This window comes from Myxocyprinus asiaticus, chromosome 41 (genome assembly GCF_019703515.2).
Source record: "Myxocyprinus asiaticus isolate MX2 ecotype Aquarium Trade chromosome 41, UBuf_Myxa_2, whole genome shotgun sequence".
Lineage (NCBI taxonomy): Eukaryota > Metazoa > Chordata > Actinopteri > Cypriniformes > Catostomidae > Myxocyprinus > Myxocyprinus asiaticus.
In genome coordinates this window covers 5,847,765-5,867,578 of record NC_059384.1, presented here as the reverse complement: position 1 = coordinate 5,867,578, position 19,814 = coordinate 5,847,765, and the positions used below count along the sequence as shown (strand labels likewise).

General features: G+C 35.9%; 1 protein-coding gene across 6 annotated transcripts in view; it reads right to left on the bottom strand.

Annotated features, from left to right (window-relative positions):
* Positions 1-19,814, bottom strand: part of LOC127431902 (gamma-1-syntrophin-like) — a 54,535-nt gene that overhangs the window by 29,527 nt on the left and 5,194 nt on the right. For 3 of the 6 annotated variants that reach the window (XM_051682534.1, XM_051682536.1, XM_051682539.1), the window contains one exon: positions 7,773-7,931. The exons of 2 other annotated variants lie outside the window; for them this stretch is intronic. The gene's annotated coding sequence lies outside the window, so the exon portion shown is untranslated. The remainder of the gene's footprint in view (positions 1-7,772; positions 7,932-19,814) is intronic. One more of the 6 variants, XM_051682535.1, reaches the window with a different exon arrangement.

Genomic DNA, 19,814 nt, shown 5'->3' with positions numbered 1-19,814 from the left:
TATCGGTTGCAAACATACCCCTCTGTCTGCAAAAGGGCTGATGTCAGTATTGTATGTCAAGTAATATTCTTCTATAATTATATTTTTGTTTATGAAGATGTCAAAAACTTGTCCATAATAAACCACATTGAAATAGTCTCTGAAGTTCAGCATAATGATTGAATCGTAAAGATGATTGAATTCCTTTGCTGTTGGACTTCTAAACACTGAAAGTCTTAATCAAGACACAAATAAACCTGCAAATGTGTGGACTAGCAGGGTGAATCTCACGAAACATGCCACCTTGTATCCCAAAATTTAGGACTATTTTTAAAACTACTAAGATTTTTTGCATTGTGACATTGTAATTTCATGGCAAAAAGAAAAAAGAAAAATGTATTTCACTCCGCAATTCATTACCATAATGTGTCTGGACATTTTATTACAGCATTTTTACTGTGATACAAATTTTTTATTTTATTTAAATTAACATAAATTAAAGGAACTTCAACAAATACTACCAAGATGTATACAGGGTGTTCACAGAAAATTTCAGAGAAAATTGTGTAAAAAACATATAAAGATATAATTGCTGTTTTATTATGCTTTCTAAAGACTACAAATAATAATATAGTATAATTTAAAATTGTACCATTACTGTAATAGTGGATAGAAAAAAGGATGTGCCGTCTACTTGACGTGCAAAATTTAAATTTTGTTTTTCAGATAATATTTTAATACATTTTCTTTTTTTGGGCTTTTGTAGAATTACATTTTGCAAACATGTTGTCTTTATAATATCATGCTTAATATTTTCATTTATTTACTTTTATAAATGGTGCTTTATACATGAAAATATAAAGCTGCCCTTTTATATTTTACGAAGGGGGTCCCTCGCAAAGAGATCATCATATTTTATATATAATACATATATATATATATATATATATATATATATATATATATATATATATATATATATATATATATATATAATATAATATATGGATGATGAAAATAAATCCTAATGTTCCTTTTTACTTCCAAATAAAAATATAATAATGTCCTTTTTTTTTTTTTTTTTGCAAAATTATGTATTTTAAGAGAGTTACACATCTGCCAGTTGCAAGAATAGCTAAATATTCCAATTAATTGGTGCATCATAACTTTCGTCAGCCATTTTTAATTTATGTTGTCATAAATGAAAAAAACGACAACATCCACTGATGAGCTAAAACATTATGACCATCTGCCTAATATGCTGCTGGTCCTACGCGTGCTGCCAAAACAGCACCGACCCACCGAGGCATGGACTCTACAAGTACCCTGAAGATGTCCTGTGGTATCTGGCACCAAGACATTAGCAGCAGATCCTTCAAGTCCTGTAAGTTGTGAGATGGAGCCGCCGTGGACTGGACTTGTTGGTCCAGCACTTCCCAGAGATGCTCAATTGGATTAAGATCTGGGGAATTTGGAGGCTAGGGCAACACCTTGAACTCTTCATCATGTTCCTCAAACCAAGAGGCCACTGCCATCAGGGAACACCATTGCCATGAAGGGCGTACCTGGTCTGCAACAATGTTTAGGTAGGTGACACGTGTCAAACTGACGTCCAGATGAATGGCCGGACCCAGGGTTTCCCAGCAGAACATTGCCCAGAGCATCACACTCCCTCCACCGGCTTGTCGTCTTCCCACAGTGCATCCTGGTGCCATCACTTCCCCAGGTAAACAGCGCACACGTCCACGGCCGTCCACGTGATGTAAAAGAAAACAGAACTCATCAGACCATGCGACCTTCTTCCACTGTGCACATTGTTGCCGCTTTCGATGGTGGACAGGGGTCATCATGGGCACTCTGACCGGTCTGCGTCTACACAGCCCCATACGCAGCAAGGTGTGATGCACTGTGTGTTGACACATTCCTCCCATAACCATCATTAAAATTTTCTGTAACTTGTGCCACAGTAGACCTTCTGTCAGTTCGGACCAGATGGGATAGCTTTCGTTGCCCTCGTGCATCAATGAGCCTTGGGCACCCAACACCCTGTCACCGGTTTGTGGTTTGTCCCTCCACGGACCACTGTCTGTAGGTACTCACCACTGCTGACCGGGAACATCCCACAAGTCTTGCCGTTTCAGAGATGCTCTGACCCAGTTGTCTGGCCATAACAATTTGGCCTTTATCAAAGTCGCTCAGGTCTTCACTCCAGCCCATTTCTCTTGCATTCAACACGCTGACTACAAGAACTGATTGTTCGCTTACCATCTAATCTACCCAGACCTTGGCATGTGACCTTCTTAGGAGAAGATCAATGTTATTCACTTCACCTGTGAGTGGTCATAACCAAGTTTTGGCTCATTGGTGTATAAATTAGGATGAGGATAGTCATATAGAATTATGAATATCAATGTCTATCCTGGAAGTGACTGATTTGTCTCTGTTAATTAAGATATCAAGTCGTAAGATATCATGACTTCAGTCGGTCTACGCAGAAGTGTTACAGCTGTACATCAGTTCATTAAACCAATCCAATCAACCGTAAACTGGATGCTAGACTTCATCAACAGTAAAATGGGTTTAAGTGTCAAAATTAATCACCCGTCCCATGACGTTTTAAATTTAACATCACATCCTGAATGGTTCAAAATAGCTTTTAAAGATCTGTACACTGGACATCTGGCATTAAATGGTTAAACGTGAAATTGTGCCATCTAAAAGGAGTCTGGAGGGAAAATCTGGAGGTATTACGTCTTTATCTGGTTGTTTTCACCACATATTGTGGGTATTCCGAACACAAGGTCAGCCTCAAAAAAATAATTTCCCCAATTCTATCATTGTGTTCATGCTCTGAGAGCACTTGAATGGTAAAATGTTAGAACATCCCTCCGTTAGTGGCACGATACCATAATTACTGAGATATATTGGCGAGCCCTTAAATTACAGATTTCCCATTATCTATAAAAAATTGATGAATGTGACAAACCTTGTCCACCTGTGGAGTGCACTTAAGGGAAAACAGAAATATGAGGCTCATAACTGAGAGAATGTGTGTCTCAAAAGCAGGGACGGTGAGTGCCACTTGAGTACCATCTGTCAAAATGAGCTACAGCCCCCTCGAAACCCCTGATCTGGAACAGGCCTCGCAGATTGTTCAGAATTTCCACCACGGACTGATTCCAGCTAAGAAAGTCCTGGCAGAAAACAAGAGGCCTTCAAACAGCATCTTTATGAATAATTCATTGCTGCAGCGAGAACCAGTGTTTTCCCTAATAAACATCTCTATCTGAGGTCCACAGGTCTTTGTACTTGGGTGCCATCTATAGTTTCCTTAATAGAGAGCGAGAGAAGACAGCAAGTTTGGCTTATGAAATCTGTCTTTCTTTTGATGGGATACAATGTTCATTGTCATCTATCAAAGACATGGCAGAGAAATAAATTCAGAAAGCCGCTCAACATTCTTTTGGGATGTAGAACATTTTAACAGTATTCTATTATGTTTTATTGACTGTATGAAGGTTGAATTTGCTTTCATAGTCACCCAAGGCAGAAATAGAGGGACTTCATTGGCTGTAAAACCTAACAAACATAACATGTCAGAAACAAACAAAACAGATGTGTTAAAACACAAACCACCAGAGAAGAGAAATTAGTTTTAAAAACTAGTTTCTGAACTTCTCGATAAAGCACCTCGATAAAACCATAACACCTGCCTAAAGGGTGAATCATACAAAAACATTTCATATTGGGTCATATTTCACCCAACATAACAACAGAAATAAAATAAGAGATTGTATTTCGCATAAGTAAAATGGGTAACACTACACAGTAAGATTGTATTTGTTAACATTAGTCAGCTACAGTGCATTAGTTAACATGAACTAACAATGAGCAATATTTTTACAGCACTTAATAATGTTGGTTAATATACATTTCAACATATATCAATACAATTTGTAAAATTAAAAGTCTTATACGTTAATGTAACATAAACAAATATGAACAAACAATGAACAATAGTATTTTACATTTTAAATTAACATTAACCCTTTAAGCTCTGAATGTGTTTTTAAAGATTTCCTGTTTCAGTGGCATCCCACAATTAAAGGCTTATAAAAAAAAAAATACAAGGAGGGTCAAGTGTTCGGTATCATTTTAAAGAAAATTTTTCACATTTTTTAATGATATAGATTATGATAAATTCTGAGACTCTCAGCCTAAGAAACTCATTATTTGGCATTATATATCTCTGGGTGTAAATAAGGTGGCTCAGAAAAACAGCTTTTGTTTTGTTCTGAATCATGTCAACTGTATCTGAGAAAAATGTTGTGTTGATACGACAAAGCAATCAAAAGTTATAGTATCCAAAAACATCTCTATGTGTCTAAAAGTCTCTCCAAACAAATAAAACATAATAATTGTACAAAAGAACTAATTACACATGCAAACACAACAATTACATTATTGTAGTAATGAGATTTCACAGAATGATTGCCTTTTGACTCAATGAGTCTGCATAATTCATTTACTTGGCGCCATCTCCTGGTGGCCATATGTAACATTGTGCTTTGTGTGGATTATCTCATGATTTATGCATCCAATTACCGTGTGTATTTTTTTCTGTGGATAAAAAATAGGCTGGTTGAATTCTACTCTTTGAGAGCTTTCCAACAACATAGGACACATGGCTATTTGATGAGATTGATATTTTTACTGATTGCAATAATTTGTACAGTACAATTTTTTTTAACAGAACACTTCTGATTTGTCTAAAAATTTCAAAGCACTTGTTCAGTTTTGGTCATAACGCATTGGAAAGAAGAGCTTTTAAGCTTTCAAATGATACCTATTTTGTGTTGGTCAAGACTGTAGTTGTTAATATTTTGATGATTCTTTTTTTTCTCGCGGGCCCATCCAAGCTTAAAGGGTTAACCAAGATTAATAAATGCTGTAAGAATTTATACAGCATTGTTAGAATCTTTTTGTAAAGTGTTACCAGAAAATGAAGCTTATTTTGAACCATTAAGAGTTTTTTCACTGTGACATTATTTTCATGACAATTAAGCACATATAGTGCTTTTATTTTCATTAAAATAAAGTGTCGATTTTCATTATTTGATCAATACAAATAAAATACTTTAAGATAAAACTATTTTTTTTAATTAAAATTAGCATAAATTACCCACGATATGTAAATGCTTAACAATTAACTGCATAATGCTTACGATATTATTTATTTTTCATTACATTAGTGAGAATTAGATTACATTTTTTTCTTTTACTTTTTTTTTCTTTTATTTATTTATTTGCATTACACTAGGCCCCTCATCATTCAAAATAATGCCACAATGCAAACATTTGTAATAGTACAAAAATAGGCAAAAATAAAATAAAAAATTCTTTAGATTTTGCCGTGAAATTTGACCCGGGTTTTGTGAGATTCTCCTTAAAACATTTGCAAAATTATAACACAATTATCATATATAAAGTTCAGTACTGATGTATTTAAACAGAACACTGCTATGCACAGCTAAAAAATCAATACAAGGTCATTTGTATACATTTCAGGCCTCATTAAATTGCAGTTGGTTCTGTGCAAAAAATAGAGATAGTTGGTTGTTCTTCATCCGACCACATAATTTACTATATGTTGTTTCTATGTTTTGCATTCTCTCACTTTCATGACTGGTATTCAGCTGGATTGCACACAGTTTCACACTAAGTCACTCCAATTGCTACTCTGTGAAAATGAGGAGCGATTTGCATCCTAACAGGCAAGAGCAGTATGGTGTTTTTTCTTTTTCTTTTTTTTTCATTTGCAACATTATTTTAATACAGGCACCCCATCTGTTAAGCATCTCTGAACAATTCCTCAAACCTCCTGGGAGATATTTCTGAGAAATTACAGCATTAAGAGGGTTTCAAGATTTTGATGTTCATATTAAAACTCAAGTGTTCCTGTCGTATTTGTTTGAAATACAGTCTTATAAGTTTTAACAGTAGCACTTTACAATAAGGTTGTATTTGTTAACATTAGTTAATGCATTAGGTATCATGAACTAATAATGAACTATATATATTTTACAGCATTTATTTATCTTGGTTAATGTTAATTTAAGAAAATACAATTATTCATTGTTTGTTCATGTCAGTTCATATTGTATAATGGTAAAGTATATAACTTTTCATTTTAAAAATCGATTGGTACGTTGAAATTAACATTAACCAAGGTTAATATATGCTGTAAAAGTTTTGTCCATTGTTAGTTCATGGTATCTAATGAAGTTAACTAATGTTAACAAATATTGATTTATTGTAAAGTATTACCGTTTTAACATTGGTCTAATGTGGATACATGAGAGCAAATTCAATTTTGCCACGATCTTCTTAAGCATTATCTTAAAGGCATAGCTCATCCAAAAATGACATTTCTCAACATTTACTCACCTTCATGTTGCTTAAAACCTGTATAACTTTATTCCGTAAAAAACAAAAAATCTGAACAATTTTCACACTTCAGAAGTATTATAAAATTACTATAAAAGTAGCAGCTCTCGCTCTCAAATATCATTTGCGTTTGTGCATATTTGTAACCAGTCACAACACGGCCAATTTTAATATGGGATAGGATTTAAGAGCTAAGGTAGAGGGCAGAATGTTTAGTAAATAACGACTAGGCACGTCATAAAATATTGATAAATCGATTAATGATTGGCACGTTATTTTATCGATATTTTTGAGGCATTGATATATTAACATTAGCCAACATTTAAACCGCATGCTTTCCGTCACTCAGTTGGGCTTCTGTTGAATTTCTGGCGTAATAGCGTTGGGAGACCTCAAGGCACAGGTATCACAACATTGGCCGGGTATTTTAGAGCTCCTTGCACAGGATGCAAACACACAAATGTTACGAAGGTTTTTGTACGTCTTCAAGAATGAAAGTGACACTGATTAGTTTACAGGTTAGTGTAAAAAACTGGTTTAACTGCACAAACTGAACGATTCGAAATTATTATGCAATTTCTCTTTATGTATCTTTGAAGAGGTTTCATTCAAGCTGTCAAACCACAAAAAGACAGACTTGTAGCTGAAAATATATTGTGTAAGCTATATGAAAGATGCATATACACAATATATCAACCACTGATGGCTAGAGTAAATAATCTTTGTCCTTTGATAATTATTTGGGTTGAATTTAATTGAAAACTCCATGAGTTATGCTCCATGGTGCTGCAGATTTTTCAGAGATAATTGTTTCAAATTTTAGAACACACCATGTCGTCCTCCAGACACGTCCGGTGTGCCGCTCACGCTTTACCAAAGTTGTGCTTAAAAATATGTTTGAAAATTCAAAGACTATTGTGCTCTATTTAAATCTGAAATAATCCTGATATATATTTATAATCATTGGGAAAATCTTCTGATTATCGATGCGTGAAAAAGGCATCGATCCCAAGCCTAATAACAACTTAAATTTTGGTATGTTTCTCACAAAAAGCTATTGTATATCTTTAGGAGACTACTTTTTTTTGTCCTTTTTGGAGCTTGACAGTGTATTGACACTAGATGAATATGTTGCATGAAAAAACAGCAGCGTAAACATTCCTTAAAACCTTTCCTTTTGTGTTCCATGGATGAAAGACAGTCAAGCTGGTTTGGAACAATATGAGGAGTTTTAATCGATGACAGAACAGTCAATTTTGGGTTGAACTATTCCTTTAGGATCAATTACTCAGCAAATGAGTCGATTTGTCAGGCTGCAGCTAGAAGCATGGGTACTTTAGGCTCACCTCCAGGGAAAGATCTTCAGCACAGCAAGCATGGAGGTCAAGCCAGGGGGAGCATATGCAGCTGCTGGTTCAGGGCTGATGTTTTCTTTTTCCTTTTCTTCCTTCCTTTATTCTAGTATGGGTTTTTGCCCATCAGGCCCAGCCAGAGTCCCACAGCTGCTGGCATACAACAATGAACACTGTTAGGACCATATATGTTTCCTCACATTTAAACAGTGCAAAGAGGAATTTTCTCTCATTTTTCAAAAGATAGACGAATGGTTATAGGAATAGTTCACTGAAAAATAGAAATTCTGTCTTTATATACTAACCCTCATGTCGTTCCAAACCTGTACACTGTTCTGTGTCTGTTGAACACAAAAGGAGATTTTTTAAAGAATATTCATACAGCTCCTTTCCATAAAATTAAAGTTGATAGTGACCATGTCTTTCAAGCTCCAATAAATAACACCCTAAGAGCACCATAAGAGTAGTCCATTTCACTATATGTGGTCACAAATGAGATATCAGAGCTTCAACTGAGTGAATAACAACTTAAATAACGGCATCAGAAGACTTGAAATATAGTGTCATATGCAGGGGCGTAGCAGTCATTTTAAAAGTGGGGGGGACACAGCTGTCAGTAGGTGGCTCGCACAGACCCAACACTTACAGTGCAGTATTACTATATTACAGTATACACTGATCAGCCACAACATTAAAACCACTGACAGGTGAAGTGAATAACATTTATTATCTTGTTACAATGGCACCTGTCAAGGGGTGGGATATATTAGGCAGCAAGTGAACTATCAGTTCTTGAATTTCATGTGTTGCAAGCAGGACAAATGGGCAAGCGTAAAGATCTGCGTGACTTTGACAAGTGCCAAATTGTGATGGCTAGACGACTGGGTCAGAGCATCTCCAAAACGGCAGGTCTTGTGGGGTGTTCCCAGTAAGCAGTGGTTAGTACCTACCAAAAGTGGTCCAAGGAAGGACAACCAGTGAACCAGGGGCAGGGTCATGGGCGCCCAAGGCTCATTGATGCGCATGAGGAGCAAAGGCTTGCCCGTCTGGTCCGATCCCACAGAAGAGCTACTGTAGCACAAATTTCTGAAAAACGTAATGCTGGCCATGATAGAAAGGTGTCAAACACACAGTGCATCGCAGCTTGCTAAGTACGGGGCTGCGTTGCCGCAGACCGGTCAGAGTGCCCATGCTGACCCCTGTCCACCACCGGAAGCGCCTACAATGGGCACGTGAGCATCAGAACTGGACCATGAAGCAATGGAAGAAGGTGGCCTGGTCTGATGAATCACGTTTTCTTTTAGATCATGTGGACGGCCAGGTGCATGTGCGTCATTTACCTGGGGAAGAGATGGTAGCAGTATGCACTATGGGAAGAAGCCTACCTAAAGTACCAACTACCTAAAGTTTGTTGCAGACCACGAACACCCCTTCATGGCAACGGTATTCTCTGATGGCAGTGGACTCTTTCAGCAGGATAATGCACCCTGCCACACTGCAAAAATTGTTCAGGAATGGTTTGAGGAACATGACAAAGAGTTCAATGTGTTGAATTCACCTCCAAATTCCCCAGATCTCAATCCGATTGAGCATCTATGGGATGTGTTGTACCAACAAGTCCGATCCATGGAGGCCCCACCTCGCAACTTACAGGACTTGAAGGATCTGCTGCTAAAGTCTTGGTGCGAGATACCACAGGACACTTTCAGAGGTCTTGTGGAGTCCATGCCTCGACGGGTCAGAGCTGTTTTGGCGGCAAGAGGAGAACCTACACGATATTAGGCAGGTGGTTTAATGTTGTGGCTGATCGATATATTTTTTAAATATAGAAGTATGATATAAGTATTATATTAATATATAAGTATGATTTACTTGTAATATTTGTAGTATTTTAAAGATACATGTATTACAAAATAATTGCAAAATTTTGCAAAATTAGCTGCAAAAAGAAAGGGCATCTTGTGGAGCACTTGCTTCTGTTTCACACATGACAATAAAAGACTGAACACAAGCTGGTCCTGAATAAACTATTTAATAAATTACAATAATTACAAATGTGCATGTGCACAATTTTATTTTTTTACACTGTGCATGTGCATTGTGGGATTTAAATGTATCCAAGTGGCTCGAGTGTTTTGAATACATTCACCAAAATTCGTTCAGATCCATTTAATGATTCAGTGACCATTTCTGGTGATGCCAGAATTAGTCACTGAATCAATGATCAAAAGAAAATTGTAATCCTTTAAAATGTTTATGTCTACAGACCTATAAAGAAACTTTAGTAGAAGTTTTAAGCATTATAAGAACAAAGAAAATCTATCATTTTCCTACAGTTTGTGAGCTAATGAGCATAACTTTTATCAAAAGACAACAATAATAGTCTTATAATATAATAATCAATCAGCCCAAAATAACAAAACACAAAGAATACTGTATACAAATCCACCATTTGGACTCAGTTTGGGTTTAGCTTGGAAAAGTTCGGGGGACAAAAATCACCTTTTTAAAGAGTGTCCTCCACGCCCCCCGCGGCTGCTACCCCCTTGGTCATATGAACTACTTTTACGATGCTTTTTTAGTGTTTTTGTCCTTTTTGGAACTTGACAGATGTGATAACGATTAACTGTCATTGTATTGAAATGAGCTTCTTGAAGATTCTTCAAAAAACAAATTTTCTTTTCTTTTTCTTTTTTTTATGGAGAACATAACAGCATACAGGTTAGGAATGTAAATAATGAGTAAATAATGACTGCATTTTTATCTGTTGGGTGAACAATTCCTTTTTGCATGCACATCAGACAAACGTTGAATGTAGCTGGGTTGCAACTTGCTCTATGAGATAAACTGAAAATGTACAAATTCTGAAAGATTTAACAACAGGGAGTAATGTATTCTTGCTGCCTAGAGAAAGGCTCCATCTTTGTCAAACTGTCCAATAAAACCAACGGTATTAACTTTTCTTCAGGATTTAAAAAAATAAATATTGAATCCCGGTTATTGCATTTGGTGGGTATTTGCTAACTTTGAAAGCAAAACAATTTAAAGCAATTTACATCTACTTCTATTGCGAGCATACAATAATTCTCTTCCTCAGTCCCTGAGAGATGCAATTTTGAAGACACAAAGCATGTGGTCAATACAGTCCAATTAAAATTCCAGGCTTCCAAACAACACAACAAGCCCTAAGATTCATAATATTAGTGCATAATGATTGCTTCTAAACAATTCAGCTCCTAAACAGTTTGCTAATTTTAGAGCATGATATGTATGAATAGCATATTACATCAGGAGGCATTCTCGATAGTCAACATGAAATCAAATGAACTTTTTTACTTTCTTAATATGTGTTTCTCGTCTTACTGTGAACAATTAATCGGTGCATGTTATTCCAAAGAAAAACATTATTACAAAATAAATAATAATACTCACTCCATTGGCAAATTGTTATTTTTTCTTGTTATAAGTATAAATATCACTACGTTTCGATATGCTAAAAACAAGAAAAAAAAGAAAAAGCATTTTTGCTAACGAGGCAAAATTGCATACATTATGCATAAGTTTATGCAAGTGTAGAATTTATCGTGGTTTAAACAAGTTAAGATATTTTTACTGCAGAATTTATATTTATATATATATATATATATAATTTTTGCAGCACTAGCATCATCAAGCGAAACTGCAAAAATCATGTTTTCAAACAGGCGTCCCGAACACTCCCCCTGTCTGTCATTGGTCGAACAAACAAATGCCCCAAACTGATGGCAATTGTTGGACAAATGTTGCTACATCTGTCCGGTTGCAGTGTTATTTTTAAACTGTCATAGTTTTAGTCTTTTGATGAAAATGTACTTTAAATATTTAAATCTCTCCCTGCCACAGTAATGTAATGCATTTTAATTTTCGGAATATTTTTTATTTTTTTTATTATTTGTAATTATTTAAATATAACTATATATAATTATTTCATCATTATATATTGAATAATTGTGATTTATGGGGCTTTCTCAGCAAATACTTATGTATGCGATTAACTGCAATTAATTCGATTAATTCATCTGCACACCTTGTAATTAATTCAATTAAAACTTTTAATCGTTTGACAGCCCTAATAAGCATTTAACAATTTAAAGCTGAAGTATGTCATTTCTGCGCCACTACAGTGCCACCAAACGGAATTGCAAACGGTAAGATAGTCTGCCCCCAACTCACGCCATTGGTTGAGAAACGTTGGTGAGGCGGGTCTAAGCAGGTCGCTCAAAACAGAGCAAGAAACACACAGAAAAAGTTACAAACCTCAGCTTTAAACATGTATCAAACATTTAAAACATACAACAGAATATAATGAAAACTGCCCTTGTGAAAACCTGAGCTCCTGAAATAATATCATAAAATGAATATACTGATGTTGTAGCTACTTTGTAGAAGCTACTATATTCTGAATTCTTCATGCTTTAGAGACTGTTATTAATTTTTTGTGTTTTATCCAGTTTAGGATATTGCATTGCATGTAGTGTGTTTTTTATTTTTACAGAAACAGCATATTCACACTGCAAGTTCTGACTAGCATATAACTTAGTTCACCTGTTATTCGCTTCATTGTCTGTGCAGGCATAACTTGTAATATTACATATATGTTGTGGATATAGTGATAAATAATGCTCAAATGCGTTATGTTTGGGAAAGAACCTATTACTGGCATATAGCTTCCTCTGGACATTAAGCTAGGATAGCAAAAAGTATTTTAACATTGAAAAAATTGCACACATTATTTTTAGGTAGTTCTGAATATGATCCTAAGTAAGTAACAAGACGTATGTTTTGTAAATTACCCAATGCCTCAACCCAGCACATAGTAACTTAGTCTTGGAGTTCGTGGGGGTTTATTTCAGTATAACATAATGCAATGTGATCTCCCAACCTGAGGCTAATCCACCCACGAAGGCTCCATGTCTATTCAGTGAGCTTCTATTTGCCTAGCTCTCTACTTTACACATTTAATTTCACAACCCCACAATTTCACCTCTGAAATGTCTAAAATAAAACCATTATTTGTCATCATTAAAATTGCATTATGCACGGCTGACTCATCCGATATTGCTTCATGTATGAGTGTGTCATCAGTGCGACTGGAGCATGTCTATTAAGAGTAATTGTAGGCAACATACACGTCTATGTGTTTCCACATGCATTAGTGAACAGCAAGCTAACCATCTAAGCTTTTCTCTGGGTGACATTTGTAACCTTTCCTTTGATAAAACAACACAATGATAAGTCCTGTTATTCCTGTAAAACACTTTATTGTTGACTCCATTGGTCACAGAGGACTGGGAAATGAACAAGTGTAGTTATCACCATCATATTGGCCGGAGCATTGGGCCACCACAAAGGCTATTTATTTCTGCAAGATCTTGGCACAAACTCTAGCAAAACTTGCAGAACAATTGAAAAAAAATTGTTTATTTTTTTTAAAGAGCAACCAAGTGTTCCTTTAAAAATACTAATACAGATGAAATTACTGAAAAATACAGGCAAAAACCATGGCTCAATATGTGGTAAATACAACTGTACTGTATAAAAGAGAAACTGTTGGCACCAAGCACTGATGAGACTAACACAATTCTGTTAACATTTCCTTTAAGTTTTAAAGGGAGATTTCACACAAAAATGAAGATCTTTCACTATTTACTCACCCTCATATCGTTCTAAACCTGCATGATGTGGGAAGAATCTCTTTTCCAAATAATGGAAGTGGATGGAGACTGGGGCTGTAAAGCTCCAAAATGAAAAAAAAAACAATACAATACTACAATAGCTCTGCGTGAGGAACAGACCTATATTTAAGTAATTTTTCTCTGAAAGGTCTAGCTCTCATTACTACGTTCTTAAATATTCATGAGAGAAGTAGCGATGTCCAATTCGATGTCCGATGTTTTCACAGAATCGACTGATCCACAGAATCAATCAGGAAGGTTTGCCCATGAACTAGACTGATTCGGTTCTCAAGTTCGACTCACTGATTCAATGATCCAGTTAACAGCTCAGTGGAGGCGAAGATTATGGGTAGGGCTGGGTGTTGATACAGATTTCTCAACTGAATTCGAACAAGCTCTTGATTCATTTAGTTTCTGATTCATATGGGCATATTTCAGTTATAATGTCCATTTGCTTAAATATGAAAGAAATTCTCTAAGCATAAGCTCTTAATTATACAGGGGACTTTTAAATACTAAAAATGTATTTTACAAATTGTATTTTATCATTAGTTTTTTCATCATTTTGGTCACATTTTGGCTTTGTAAAAATTTACAAATCCATGTTTTCTATCAATAAATATGATATCTTGATATAGCATAATGTATGTATATATATATATATATATATACATATACTGGTGGCCAAAAGTTCAGAACACTGTACAGATTTTGCTGTTTTGGAAGGAAACTGGTATTCCAATTCACCAAAGTGGCATTCAACTGATCAAAAAAAATAGTCAGGACATTATTGATGTAAAAAGCAGCACTGTCACTATTTGAAAAAAAGTAATTTTTGATCAAATCTAGACAGACCCCATTTCCAGCAGCCATCACTCCAACACCTTATCCTTGAGTAATCATGCTAAATTGCTAATTTAGTACAAGAAAATCACTTAACATTATATCAAACACAGTTGAAAGCTATTTGGTTTGTTAAATGAAGCTTAACATTGTCTTTGTGTTTGTTTTTGAGTTGCCACAGTATGCAATAGACTGGCATGTTTTATGGTCAATATTAGGTCAGAAATGGCAAAAAAGAAACAGATTTCTCTAGAAACTCGTCAGTCAATCATTGTTTTGAGGAATGAAGGCTATTCAGTGCTTGAAATTGCCAAAAAAACTGAAGATTTCATACAAAGGTGTACACTACAGTCTTCAAAGACAAAGGACAACTGACTCTAACAAGGACAGAAAGAGATGTGGAAGGCCAGATGTACAACTAAACAAGAGGATAAGTACATCAGAGTCTCTAGTTTGAGAAATAGACGCCTCACATGTCCTCAGCTGACAGCTTCATTGAATTCTACCCGCTCAACACCAGTTTCATGTACAACAGTAAAGAGAAGACTCAGGGGTGCAGGCCTTATGGGAAGAACTGCAAAGAAAAAGCCACTTTTGAAACCGAAAAACAAAAAGAAAAGGTTAGAGTGGGCAAAGAAACACAGACATTGGACAACAGATAATTGGAAAAGAGTGTTATGGATCTTAAACCCATTGAGCTTTTGTGGGATCAGCTAGACTGTAAGGTGCGTGAGAAGTGCCCAACAAGACAGTCACATCTATGACAAGTGCTTCAGGAAGTGTGGGGTGAAATGTCACATGAGTATTTGGACAAACTGACAGCTAGAATGTCAAGAATCTGCAAAGCTGTCATTGCTGCACGTGGAGGATTTTTTTATGAGAACTCTTTGAAGTAGTTTAAGAAGTTCTGAACATTTTTTTTTTTTTTTTTTAATTGTAATAGTAATTTTTCACGTTATTAATGTCCTGACTATACATTGTAAACAGTTGAATGCCACTTTGGTGAATAAAAGTACCAATTTCTGTCCATAAGAGCAAAATCTGTACATTGTTCCAAATTTTGGCTGCCAGTGTGTGTGTGTATATATATATATATATATATATATATATATATATATATATATATATATATATATATATATATATATATATATACCATGGTCTGTTTGAATACTCGATTCTGATTGGCTGGAATGCATGCAGTTCAAACCGTTGAATGCACAGATAGTTCCGGTCAGTTTTAATCACCAGTAGACATTAATGCGCTGTTTGTAACCGTAGCAACATAACATTACGAGCAAGCAGAGTGAGCTATAGCAACTGAAAACATTTCCTTACCACTTTCATCAGCACACCTAATATAATGGAATTCAGCTTGTTTTGCATGGAGGGTGAGATAAGGAAAGCAGGACCCATTAAATGCATCTTTCGCTGTCCGGCAAGGTAATGCAAGACAATTTAAACTGTAATGTGTTGATGTTGCTGTGCTGAAGTGCCACCTATAGCCACTAGAGGCCCCCCACGCTCACACATGTCTGACTCAAATGCTGAAGGAGAAACACTGTTTGTTTACATTTTAATGTGAAGCGCTACCCTTCAAGAACAAATTGCGATTTCATTCTTAATTCAGTCAATCGTGCGGCCTTGATGGATACCATACTGATGTCTCAGAAGTAAAAATCCACAGGTTCCAGAATGTTTTCAATGGTTTTCCCCTAATCATACAGTAAGTGCTACTTTTACTGTCACTGCCACGTTTGTAACGTAAGTTTTTCCACATTAATGTGAAAATGACAATGAATACATATTATTATATGAGACATACCATAAGTGTGTGGTCGCACTACTTTTCCTCTGTGTCTGAACAGGCGGAGCTGTAGATCTAACAACTCTTAAATAAAATTAACAATTATTTTTTATTTTCCATTCAAAATTTGCGCTGCAAAAAAATCTATGATAGCTGTAACTAATATATTCTGGCAAGAGACCATGGTACAAGCGGGATAATCCATGGCTTCGCGTCGGATGGCTCTTCGCCTCTACGTCGTGCATTTAAAATTGTTTAACGCACACCTAGCCATGGATTATCACTTACATATACATTATATATATATATATATATATATATATATGAATGTACTTGAATGTATTGAATGTCATTTGTACTATTTACAGTATTTACACAGATGTGTAGGGGAAGTGCTAAAACGGCACTGTATGTTCAAGAATAGCGACAGTTCAGCGAGCGTTTCACAGAAGTGTTTTGGATGAGCACATATTAACAAGTGGAGTCGCACAGCTTCTTTACCGCATCCATGATCTGTGCGATTAGAATTAAATGTTTTTTGTTTTTGTTTTTTGTCTTTTTTTTAATTATTTTTACCAACAACTGACTGTAAAAAACAGAAAGGAAATTAAAATAGACATTACTGAATGACAAATGGGTTGCATGGATCTTTGGACAAACATTACACAGAACGAGTTAAACCAAACTTTTACTTCTCAATACGCAGTGAAAGGCTCTCGGTGTTAAACTTCTTCGCCCCTATACCACCCTATCACTAGTCAGTAAAATCACAGACATTTTTAGTCGCACAGCACAAAATTTGGTTGCATATGCGACTGATTTATTCTAATTGTAGAGGGTTGCACGTAGAGTAAAGATCGATCTTGGGATTTAAGGATCGATATCGAGATCGTTCAAATGAAGATCGCGATGCATCAGAAAATCGGTATTTTTACCCGGCCCTATTTATCAGTACTTTAACAACTTCATTTTCAGACTTTTCCTTAAGCAATCGCTATCATATGACCTCAGAAGATTTGGAATATAGTACATGAGTCCATGAGAGCACTTTTATGATTCATTAATAGTGCTTTTTTGTCTCCATTAACTTTTATTATATGTAAAATTCACCTATTGTGTTCCATGGAAGAAAGTCATACAGGCTTAAAATGCCATGAGGGTGATTACATTTTGACAGAATTTTCATTTGGGTCAGCTATTTCTTTAGGTATGAATCTAATACTCACACACACACACACACACACATACACACACACACACACACACAGAAACACAGAAAGAAGTCAAATGGTTGACTTGCTCTGCTGCTGTCTGGGATGCTGATGCCCTATCAAGGTCAATTTTTTCACCGTGTTTCTCTCAAAGAGGTGAGTGAACACGTTCCCATGAGGTGCAAGCCAAAAAAAAAAAAAAAACAACACATTTTATCTGTGTATTTCACAGCCCAGACACGGAGAAAACAAACACACTTACATCGCTTTGGGCACTGGGCTTTCCCACAGCCTACAAGCAATGCAATATCACATTGCTGTGTCATGGTACAAACTGGATGCAACTAAGGACTTTTTTCAAATAATATAGTCATATTCTGCTTCAATTCCTTCTGCCAAATTATTCTGCTATAAGATGTATTCACAATACTTTTTCCCACTGTGAAGCCTATAGAAAAGTATATACAAAAGACACTTGCTATGAAAAGAAGAATCTAATATGGTCTGTTTTAAAAACTGCCAGCAATACAAGTAACAGCCCTATTTTACCCTGCATTTCAAAACAAGAGCATTTGTATAAAAGCATTAAAGGAATAGTTCACCCAAAAATGAAAATTATCTCATTATTCACTTACCCTGATGCCATCCCAGGTGTTTATGTCTTTCTTCAGTAGAACACAAATGAAGATTTTTAGAAGACAGAGCTCTGTCAGTTCCTTATAATGGAAGTAAATGGGTGCCAGCACTTTGACGGTCCGAAAGTCACATTTAGGTCGATCAATGAATGCCTTCTGAAGCGAATCGATAGGTTTACGTAAGAAACAAGTCGATAATTAAAACGTTTTTAACTTTAAATCAGCGCTTCCATCCATGGCTCTGATGCGGTTTGAATTGGCCGAACTCTCACGTGACATTCGTTCTTCTGTTGCAAATAAGCACCGCTTCCGAATTCTCACGTGAACTCGCCGATGCGCTTACGTCACGCTTCGCATCAGCTGCTGGCAGGAAGCGCTTTTTAAAAGTTCATAACTTTTTAGCTATTTATTTTTTACACAAACTTATAGATTTGCTTCAGAAGACATTCATTGATCGACTGGAGTCGTGTGGATTATTTTTTTGCTGCCTAAATGTGACTTTTGGACCGTCAAAGTGCTGGCACCCGTGTGATTCCATTCTAAGGACCTGACAGAGCTCTATCTTCTTCTAAAAATCTTCATTTGTGTTCTGCTGAAGAAAGACATCAGGGTAAGTGAATAATGAGAAAATAAATATTTTGGGGTGAACTATTCCTTTAAAAAAGTACCTTAGTAATACCACGTTTGACATACTTTACACTTTTTTCTGATGACAATTTACCACATAAGCATCATTTTTGTAGAAGTTTGTACAAGATATAAAAACACATTTGAAAAAATCGCCTCTAACTTTACATCCATGCTGAAATAATGACCAGATCCAAATATCACACTGACTCACAGTTTTGTTAGGCCTGATCAAGTATTTCTCAGCTTTCTTGACACAGTTGCTCTGTTGAACACGCTCCGAGCAAGCAAAGCAAAGGTCATTCCAGAAAGTCCAGACATGATGTTACGGATGATTAAAGTTTTATACAGCTTCATCTTTTCACATTATATTGCTCTGGCATCTCATTGCCAAAAGCAACCCGGTTCTGCACGTCGGGTGGATCTCTCCTTAGTCCTCATTAGTTAATACACAAGTGAGAGCCACTGGCCTACATAACCACACCAGTTATTATCATTAACTGTAAAATATATATATAATACAATGAAACAACTTTATTAACAAAAAAATATTAAAAATGACAAATTTTCTAAATAATTAAATATATAAATAATAATTTGCTTAACATGACTTTAAAAATACAAGCAAAAAAATAAGGATTAAACATACGTTTTTCTTTGATTCTGAAGAAAACCCTACCAACATGCATTTGTTTTGATTTATCCTTCCATTATAGATTTACCAGATATAAATGCATGATTGATAATTAATAATACCTGAGGTAACTCATGCAGTCACGTCTTTCTCTCTGTGTTTGCGTCAGAACAAGCGCAGTTAGGAAAGCCACTTTAAAAATTTTGCCAACTTTAAACTAGATATAAATGCAGAGTTGATTATTTTTTATTTATCCCCTTTTCTCCCAATATGGAATGCCCAATTCCCACTACTTAGTAGGTCCTCGTGGTGGCGCGGTTACTCACCTCAATCCGGGTGGCCTACTGAGACCGTCAATCCGCGCATTTTATCACGTGGCTCGTTATGCATGACACCGTGGAACTCTGCGTGCGAAGGCTCATGCTACCCTCTACGATCCACGCACAACTTACACACTCCCCACTGAGAGCGAGAACCACTAATCGCGACCACGAGAAGGTTACCCCATGTGACTCTACCCTCCCTAGCAACTGGGCCAATTTGGTTGCTTAGGAGACCTGGCTAG